Below are 10718 nucleotides of genomic sequence, written 5' to 3'. Positions count from 1 at the left end.
TTTGTTTTTTTTAATCCCTGCAAAGCTTCTAAATGTGTGCTTTTGCAAAGTGTTTTATCTTTTTTTCAAATCCAACTTTTAAATTCCCTCACAAAAAAAAGGATTTTGTTCCTTCAAATGGTAGCCATGTATTCTGTTGGCACCTTAGGTAATTCAATCTACATTTTATGAAACTCTGGTGATACGCATTAGCTCTCCAAAGTGTGCAGTACAGTGTTGTGTCATTGTTGGTAAAGCAACCGTAGTGAGTATGTGAGTCACAGCTTAGATACTGTATGTTTACCAAGCTGAGGCCAATGCTACGCAGGGATATCCCTAGGAATCAGGACACTCCTTGGGCCAACTTTTCTCCAATTTACGGATTTAGTATCTTTATTTAACTTGGGAAGGTTTACTGAGCACACCCTGCACACTTACTGTTAACACACATGCACGCCTGCTGCATTAAACCAGCAGAGCAGGACTTTATTTGTAAAATATTGCACAATATAGAAAGCTGAAGAGATATAGAATATGGGTTAGAAATGCATTGCTAAATCATTTATGTCTAGACATGGGTGGTGGTGAGGATCTGAAGAACACAAGTCTTCATCTTACAATCTGAACAGATGGGATAATTAATAGAATTCCAATTGATTTCATAGGACGTACCAGTAAGACACATTCTGGGGCTGGCTCGGATGCACATATGGCATTTTTCCACTGAATGGTGTCTACTCAACTTACCTCTACTACTTGCCTTCTTTGGTTTTCCATTACAAAAAATGTCCCTGGTACCTGGTAACAGGTGCTTTTTTTAGTACCAACTCAGTCGAGGGAGCTGAGGCGATACCAAAAGGTGACGTGAAAACTTGCAGACTACTGAGAATCTTCACTAATCACTGCGTTGTCATTGCTGCTGACAGACGGGGGTGTTCTGAACAAACCCGCCGTGTTGGAACATTTTAGCCAGCGTTTTCTTTTTCTTTTTGCTGCCTCCAACTTCTTTTGAAATTAATTTAGACGAATCTTGAGTAAACTAATTCACGGTACTAGTCTGCAACAGAAAAAAAGAGGACGGGGCACCACGGGCGAGGCGAGCAGGTACCATTAATGGAAAAACATCAGTAGATGGATGGATACGGTCCCAACAACAGAGAAGCAAATAACAGTTTTAAAGTGAATTCTTGACCCTGGAAATAGTTGACAAAATCTCTCTTCAAGGTCCAATTACTAGCTGTTCTTATGTGTCATTTTTGCAGGGGTGGAGACAAACAATGTGTTTTTCTTTCAATTTGAAAGACTTTTTGGAAAGGGCGCAAAGTCTGTGGATTTAATTGACAGCAGGAAACACAAAAAGCCTAAATGAAAGAGGGGAAGAATATGAAAAGCACTAATCTTCCTGACTAAGCTTAAATTTCTCCATCGTTTAGGCCAGAAGGGGTTGGAGGTCAGCCACATGGAGAAAAGCTGCTGATGGTGGAGAGAGTGCTTCTTTTTCACCTCCCCAGTGTGCATTTTGCAGCTGATCCACAATTTGTATTGGCAACTTAATCCTGCTTGTCCTTTAACCTCTCAGCTGCCTGACCACCACCAGGCCCAGATCTTGGCATAGGCAATCTAGACAGCCTAGGGCCTATTTTCCACTATGTGGCCCAGTAATTTCCAATCTAACACTTTATCTAAACTTGTATGTACTTTATTTTATCATATAGTATACAGTATAATATACTATATTAGTATGTTGTTTTAATAAAAGTACAGTAAAAATGTTCCACTCCAATCGTGGAAAAATGTGTTGCTGGTTCCGTATTTTAACTGGCCATAGCGGTTATACTACCACTTTTTGGGGATGCTTTTGGGTGCAGCAAAGCGGAAAAAAGAAAAAGGGGGGCTTTACACGTTTCTCTCAGGCCCTAAAAAAAACAACTAAATTAGATGCATTAAAATACCAAAATAAACTAGAACTGCAAGCAGTTATGACGGGGTCCAAACCTCATTGTGCCATTCACCCCGACGCGTGTTGACCTCGGCGACCTAGGGAGTGCGCGAATGCAAAACCCAAAGTGTAACAATGGGCAAATATCAGGAAATATCGAGAGGTGTGAGTTGCAAGGTCTGCGGTACATTGCCGTTGCAAATATCCCGGACATCTGGTTCGTTTGGTTTTATTTTCTATAAAAGCTTGTAAAACATAAAACCTACTGTCCATAGTCAATCTATGAACATCATTTCTTCTCAGGAAAAATTGAGCTATGAAAATATTTGTGCTGCATTGAGGTCATTTGAATGATAAAAAGGCCGTAGGGCCATAAAGACAAATAAATAAATAAAACGTAAAACGTAACATGAATCTCACAGATATGAATTGATATCACACACACAGTAATGCCACATGAGCATTTGTGTTGTCTAAAACAGTTCTATATATTTGGAGTCATCCAGTGCAAAAAAAACAACAACATATTGAACATTATATCTCATAAAAAGGACAAACTATTTACATGTGTTACATACAGTGTATCAATCTTGAATGTAACAGTATGGATTGATTGCACAAAGACCCAAAAAAACTCTGAACGTCTAGGCTGGATACAAAACCTTCTATTAGGGCTAGGATGACTACAAAAATATCAGCAGAACGGGGAAACTGTTAGCTATTAGCTACAAAAGACTGTATGTTTCTACTAGTTATAATTATAAAGTTATTAAGCTATGAAACAGAAGTGCCGTTTGGCGTTGTATACGACTCGCTTGAACTCAGAAGGGATAAAAGGCCAATCTTCACCAAATTTGGTACAGAGCATTGTAATGGGATGTTGACCTCAAGTTCTTTGCTGACAACATTTAATTTGGCCGAAATATGATGTGTGTGGTAGCTAACTAGGAAAATTAGTTTGGTCGTCAAATGCGCATACTGTCAAGTAGCAAAATTCTTTTAATATCTTTTTATCAAGTCCATCTGGAGATGCTATGTAACAGGTTTCGTGCAGATCGGTTGCACGGCCTAGGAGGAGTTAAAAAAAGTTGGTTTTGCATATTGCGAAAACCTTTTAAACAGAAATGGGCGTGGCCGATATCATGCTTGATTCAGTGAACACGTTGATGTTAGGTTTTTTAATGTGCGACGTGTAATGTGAGAATTTAAGGCAAAAACACAGTATAGCGCCACCTAGTGATCCATATGTGTAATTTTTGATACGTGAAGTCCGGTCATGGACTTCACGTATCAAAAATTACACATATGTACATCTACCCTGTAGATATAAAGTTGTTCACATTAGTGTAAGTGGTGAATCCAAACGTGGATCTCATAGGCCACGCCCACTTTTACCAATCAGTGCCCCACTGTAGGGGTGGGCTCAGGAGTGGCCCTATAGTGGTACCCTCCAAATTTTGTCAAAATTGAATCAGCCTCTCATGAGATACAAACTTTTTGTACTTGTAGCGCCCCCTAGTGGCCATTATATGGTCGAGATACGGCAAAGTTGTTTTTTTCATAGTTAGCTACACAAATTAGTGAAATATGTGCACTTCTGTCCTATAAAAAGTCTTTTACTAACTTTTTGTCAGGTCGGTCTGGAGATGCTACGTGCCAAGTTTTGTGCAGATCAAGCGCACTCTCTACAAGGAGTTTGAAAACGTAGGTTTTTGATAAATCACGATTTTCACGCATAAAAGTCTAGGCAGAAATGGACGTGGCCTATATCAGGAGATTCAGTTTGATCCAGGGAACACGTGGATATAAGAGTTTTGAATGTGCGATGTACGGTTTTGGAGTTAAAAGGGCCAAACATGTTTTTTTCTGCTAAAGCGCCACCTAGTAGTGGAAATGGGTCAATTGTTGTGCCTAAAGTCCTTGCGGAGTTTTGGACCAGTCCTGAAAATGGCACACCCCAACATGTACGGTTTAGGCTGTAACAGGAGTTTCACACGGAGAAGAAAAAAAAATCTCTAGAAAAACTATAGGGTTCCACAGCCCTGCTGTGTGAACCATGTAGCTTTGGTTACCGCAGTTACGAGCCCCCTTAGGCTTGGACCCCTAATAAATTAGCATAATAATCATGTGGCAGTTAAAAGTAATCTTGTTAGTTCACTAAGTAAAGTATCTATTTGGAGGGAGGCCCAAAAAATGCAGTATGCCTAGTGTAATCTTTCCATATGATCCGGCTCTGACCGTCACATCACTAAGTTGATCTTGTGGGTGATAATTGTTGATTTTGCTTGTGAGCAGTTATCAAAGAACAGAGCAAAAATGACGCTGGAATTTTCCCATTGGCGTCTGTGTGTAATATGGTCCACAACAATAACTTTTATGGGTCCACTCAGCAGGTCACGTGTGTCAGTTATTGTAACCGTACGCCTACTCCCTGATGTGTTTGTTGCCATATCAGAGCGTGGACTGTATCATATTGACATTCAACAGAGCTTGGCGTGGACACGTGTCAACAGTGAAAGATTATTGGGAGGTCACAGACGAGAAGTGACTTGGACACACATGAGGGTCTAGCCCAGATTTAACTGTCATGTAACTAAACGTTTCCATGTTTCCGTGTCCAACAACAGACACATGTCCTTTTAGAATGTCCTTTATGGAGTGTATTATAGATTTTTCTCTGACCTCTCTTGCCATTTTCCCTCTCATCACCTCTCCCCTCCCTGGAAACCTTGTGGGTTTTTTTTCTTCTTGTTCCCTCCCCTTCTACGTTATTTTTCACCTCTCCTCCTGTCTCTCTCTCTCTCCTAGTACATTTTGTGCTTTAGAGTGTGAACACCATTCCCTTCAGGGCGCAGGAAATGCCATAGTAGTACATTGTCTTCCCCATAACACGGTTTTAGATGCTTGGCACTGTTCACACCTTCATTGCAGGGGCTAACAATAACTGTGAAAGGAGGCCACAGGTTAATATTGAGCAGCAATTTGTGTTTAGAAGCCAGTTATGGATGTCCACAGTGTTTCTATAAATAGAGACATCAGGAAAGCCATAGTAGGTAGGGCCTCTCATGTAATCTGTTCCTGCATGGAATGTTATGTTATAACAATGTATACATCTTTTTATACATTTCATGATGGTAATGTTTTTTTTATTCTGGGGAATAATTATAAAGGTTAACGCTGCAATAATTTTAACAATGTATGAAATGTGCTTCATAGTGTGCAAAATGTGCCTAGCTATATGGACAAATAGCGTCCTTGATGTTACAGATGTAAAGTTAAAGCAAAATGAATGGGAGTCAAGGGAATGCTAGCAGAAGGTGATGGCTTGTTAGGATAGAATCTCTCCATAGGTGGTACGCTTTCTTTTTTTTTTGGACGAGAGGATGGAGCTAAGTTATCCAATGCAGATTTTAACGCTAGCTAGCTTGGTCAGCAAGGTGCAAGTGCAAACAGCTTCTTAGAGTGTCTTTTCAACACGTAGTACAAACACTGAACAAATGTTCAAATTAACTTTCATGAACTGAAAACACACTGTAAAAGGGTCAATGTTCAAAAACCAAAACCCAGACAACACTGTGATAGCGACATATCAATCGCAAGGTTGCCACGCCCTAAAGCATACCCTGCATTATTGTCTATTTTACTCTAAATATGACCATGCTGTATTGAAGATCTTGTGACTGAGATCACAATATCATTAGGAAAAATGTTTGATGAGGTAATAAATCAAAGGAGAAGTTGGGTCATTTTCTCACAAGTTTCTATTTAATTGACTTCTTTTTAGATTTATTTATTTATTTGATTAGGACAATGCACATTAATCAACAATTCTGTAAATGCGCCAGTGTTGGCCAATTGGCTATTTTTCAACTGTAGTCCCACCTAGCATGCATGTCTTTATGGTGGGAAGAAACCGGAGCACCCGGAGGAAACCGGAGCAAACACGGGGAGAACATACAAACTCCACACAGAAAGGCCCGGAACGACCTGGATTCAACCAGTGTAATCTTCCCCTGCTTGCCAAAGATACAGGTCTAGGCGCTTCCACATTGGCTTCAGTTTTCAGGCTTGGAGGTTGCTGTTTGGTGACCAAAAACAAAGAAGTTTGATAAGCTACTGTTTGCTAATGCATTAGCCACAAGAACATCATATGGTAATTTATCCAGTCAGACCGGACCATTCTTTTGAGTTTACAAGGTGGATATTTGACTTTTTATTTTACTATCTTTAAGCCAACTTCTAAAGATTTCTAAAGCCCTGGCTACAGCCCAGAATCACGTGTGGGAGAAGGTTTGTGTTGTGTCAGTAGTACACAAAGTACACTGTGGGCTACATAAAAATGTTTAATAAGCTACCTGATAAGCTCCAGACAGACCTCAATGTGCAAAATTGTTGTTATGACACACTTTGTTCTATTCCAATTGACCAGAAATAAAGAAAGGGGAGGTTCAGGAAAGAAGACAACCCAAACACTTACTTGCACACTTAAAGGAGAATTCCGGCCAATTTTTATGTTAATCTTGATCACTATAGATATGCGAGTAATTTCTGTTGAAAAAAACAACACCTGAATCAGTGCAGGCAACACTGAGTAGTAGTAGTAATGTAATTTATTTCCGACTCAAAAATAGGTAATTGAGCACTGTAGTAGTGACCATATCAGTAACTATTTAACTACATGGAATTACCTATTTTTGAGGAGGAAATAAACTCAAATTTGTCCCCGCTAAAGCATTGAGGACACCCACCAGACCACCGGGCACTCGGGGAGTTGTTGTCGGCTGCAGGAGGCAAGGAAGGCGGGGACAAAAGCTACCTGCCCAGCTAAGGGAACTAGCACACAGATTGACAATGCCAAGCCTCGTACTCACCAACACCAGATCGATCACATACAAAATAGATGATCTACAAATACACACGGAATTGCTACGTTATGATTCTCACAAAAGCCTGGCTGAACGCACTTATCAATAGCAGCTAACCGCTAAAAACAGCACTGAAGGCTAGATGTTGCCTCGAGCTGTCTCCTGTAAATTCAGTTGTAGCTAGCAGGAAAAGGAAGCCAAAAATGTGCACATATTGTGTGTGAAGTGAAGAGCAGACACAGTCATTCAAGGAGTTGTTCAAAAGGGAAGAAGCTTTCAGTAACGTAAGTAGGAGAATATAGCAGATTTACAACACACGGAAGAGCCTTTTGAGTTTGATGGTCGTCCTTATTTATTTGAACCCGAGAATACAGACGAAGAATTCTCCTCACAAGAGTTGGAAAGAACCAGACAGAGAGGTGCAACAGGCAGTTGCTCCAAGCGCGGATGAAGGCTGCCTGCACGGCTAAGGATTCTACCACACAGATCGACGATGCCAAGCCTCCTACTTACCAACAACAGACAGATAATTTTGCAGCTCATCCACACACAAAACGGCTGAGCTACAAATACACACAGAACTACTGCGTTAGGATTTTTACAAAAGCCAAAATAATGTCTGACTTGAAAACACATCTGCCGTTTTAGCTCAACGGAAGCTTGTACACGTAGCTGCAGCTACGTTGTGTTTCCTGCACCGATTCAGGTCGGGGGGTTTTCAATCAAAAGTACTCGTATATCTAAGATTAACGTTAAAAATTGGCCGGAATTCTCCTTTAAACAAAAAAAAAAAAAACAGACATAAGAAATAAATGAGCTGCAGGCAAATTAGTGTTCATTGTGATTGCTAAATCAATATGTAACCACATTCTGCTTATTATGACCAATGAAATTAGGTGGAAAATGTTGGTATATCTCTATGTGGGTAACTGATGAGCACAACTGATTAAGTGGTGATGTTCAGATGATACTTGGTGACTGGCTTTCATTGTGTGTCCCTGGCACTCAGCATCACGTGCAGGAGAGTCCAGGAAAAGAAAGCCCATGTGTCAATGGCACTGGTGCACATGCTTGTGATGCACATGTATGTCAGGGGGAGATACAAAAATTTATAAAGAAGTGAGCAAAATGTCATGAAATTTGATGCTGACATGCTGAGCAACTTGCCAAACAAGTTCAGCTTCTGCTTATAAAATTACCCAGATTATTGGCGCTGCTTCTGCACTCCGGGGCCAATGGAGCAGACAAACTAGAGACCTCCGCCAGCCGTGCCCGCTACTTCCGGTTTAGCGCTCCACCTGCTTGAATAGGGATTAATTGTCAACAAATGTATTGTGTTCCATATTATCTTTCACAAACTGCCATGATTTGTTTTTCACTGTCAATCATTTTCATAAATCATACTTTTCATATGATTACTTTTCTGTGCGTGCGTGTGCATGTGTGTGCGGGAGTGCATGTGTGTGGTCTGTTTGGACCAATGAATGAAAAATACAACAAAAGGAAAAGGTCATTAGAGAAAACTGCTCTTGTAAGTAGTTAAATGGATTTTTCTATCAAAAGAAAAGAATTTTCCTCATGTCTGTCTACCATGACATCATTATCGGGCATCAGAAATAACAGAAATTTAATTCATGAAATAAGAAAAAGAAATAGGTCTTCATATCATTGGGATGGTTTGCTTCATTGTATGATTTCTCTGATATTCATTTATTCATTTTATTGAACATTAATTGAAAGGCGGTGAGAAATGACAATGCAGTGGGACAGAACGAAGCATATGAATAATATTTCAAGAGCTAATTATCCTTGAGGCCCATTATCTAACTGGACTTTCCAGTTGCCATTCAACCAAGTCAAATTAATTCTCCATGCAAATTAGTCTCTTTCTCAGGAAGAGAAAAAAAAGATAAATGAGCAATTCAACGGTGGGTGGCACTTCCATTATTGCCTGTAGTTTTAGAGGAAGCTACAGGATCTGTCTCATATTTAGGTTTTGTGGGCGACTGAATCACCTGTTTTGCCATTTCACATGTTTTAAAGATGAGTTTCAAGATCCTTCCATCAGTAAGAGAACATTCAGTTTACGAAAACATCTTTACACCAGATCAGCAGTAACTAAACAAACCTTTTCATGTAATGCTATAGCTGTACAGGTTAGTAACACACAGGGCTGTAAACAAGACCACCTTTGTCGAGTCACAGACAAGTCCAAGACCAGGACTAATCAAGACCAATTCAAGACAGAGTCCGAAAAGGTTTGAGTCCGAGTCAAGACCAAGTCCAGGACAGAAAAAAAAAGAATTATGCATGACAGGATCGGCACATTCAATTTCGGTTATTTGTTGATACAAAAGCAAAAACACTGTCACAACACCCAGGTAAGCACAGTGATTCCATTCCCCTTGACATCATGTAATCTCGGTGTAAATTTGTACACCGTTGTATCGTTCAAAAGGCGAGATATGTTTGTCTCCATTTCAAACATCACTGCAGGTTGACTGCTTTTAGCAGCGAAGGTTGATTGTGGGTGACAATATTGTCGTGGTGTTAGGGTTCGATTTGGACCCAGGACACAGAACAAACACAGCAGCCGATAATAGTGCAACAGTTTTTAAAAACGAAGGTAGACAGCACAGGGGAACAAACAGTCTTAGCACGAGAGGAGGTTGACGAAGTAGGAAGTGGTCCAAGCGGGAAGAATCTGGTGAATCAGCACAGGAGTCAAGACGGGACACGACATCTGTGTGAGAAATAGGTTTAGTTCTTAGCGTAGAACACAACAGAAGTTAACAAAGTAACTGTGCCTAGTTACCACAAAGGCGTAAGTAACAAACTGCCACTGAAGAGGTGGTCAGCCCGGGTTTAAATACAGAGGTGATGGATGATGATGATTTGACTCAGCTGTGCAGTGACAGAGCAGGTATGAGCGGCCACGCCTCCTGACCTAGTTCCTCTTTAGGCCCACCCCCTCCATGGAAGACAGACAACACAGACAGACACAGGGAAAAGGGAGACATGAAACACAAAAGGCAGCAGACCCACAACACGTGGTTAGCTCGCCAAAACTCTATTACAAAGTTGCTGGCCGGCTCAGCAACATTAGCTAATGTCCACTAGCATAAGAGCCAAGCTTAATATTTCATTCAATAGAATTATGGTACAAAAGGAGCACTAACACCACAGGTCTTATGCTGACAATTTGGACACAGATTAAGCAAACTCTGAAGCCAGTCGTAATATTAACCTAGCAGGCTAGGCTAACCCTAGTAAATGTCGCCATAGCTTTAGCTAGCTGTCTAAACTTGTGAAAAGCTAAACAACATCCCTCCAATATTATTATAAATATAATACAGACACCTGGACCCGGTTGAGACCAAAAGCCATATTTGGCAAGACCAGTGGCCAAGACCGAGACAAGTCTGAGTCCAAATACCAGCGAGTCCAAGACAAGTCCTAGACCATAGAAAAAAGGTCTCTATTCTGGAATCGAGTCCAAGACCGGACCGAGTGGTAATGTAGGTCATGAAAGGTGTTTGAAACACTTTGTGTTCCGACTATCATTATTGGTGTGGCAACACAACGTGTAACAGTATAGCATGTCACAGTATCAAAACTTAGACATTAGTTCAGCTTAATGCATGAGAAGTAGCTTAAACAGCACAAGTTTTGTTGTGACAACAAAAGGTACCAACAAGATGTGTGTGTGTGTGTGTGTGTGTGTGTACACGGATTAGGCCTTCTCAGTTCAACTGAGAAGAAGTGACATAAAGATAACTGTAACTTAAAGGGAACTTTCAGGGTCCTGTCAGGGTCCTTCCCTCCCCCTACCCATTGGACAAGGAGGGTGAGGCCTTGCCTTTATGAAGCTGAATGGATGAAGAAATCAAAACCTCAACAGGCTCCATTGTGCCAGAGCATCAAAAGGAGCAGTG

At 40.7% G+C, this 10718-nt stretch overlaps 1 long non-coding RNA gene across 1 annotated transcript in view; it reads left to right on the top strand.

Annotated features, from left to right (window-relative positions):
• Positions 1-5569, top strand: part of LOC116673066 (uncharacterized) — a 14997-nt gene extending 9428 nt beyond the window's left edge. Inside the window, exon 3 of the long non-coding RNA XR_004327733.1 lies at positions 5519-5569. This is a non-coding gene — a long non-coding RNA (uncharacterized LOC116673066). The remainder of the gene's footprint in view (positions 1-5518) is intronic.
• The last annotated feature ends 5149 nt before the right edge of the window (positions 5570-10718 follow it).

This window comes from Etheostoma spectabile, chromosome 23 (genome assembly GCF_008692095.1).
Source record: "Etheostoma spectabile isolate EspeVRDwgs_2016 chromosome 23, UIUC_Espe_1.0, whole genome shotgun sequence".
NCBI classification, from domain to species: Eukaryota; Metazoa; Chordata; class Actinopteri; order Perciformes; family Percidae; genus Etheostoma; species Etheostoma spectabile.
Note: the sequence above shows the minus strand (reverse complement) of the source record. Positions and strands in the feature narration are given on the sequence as shown.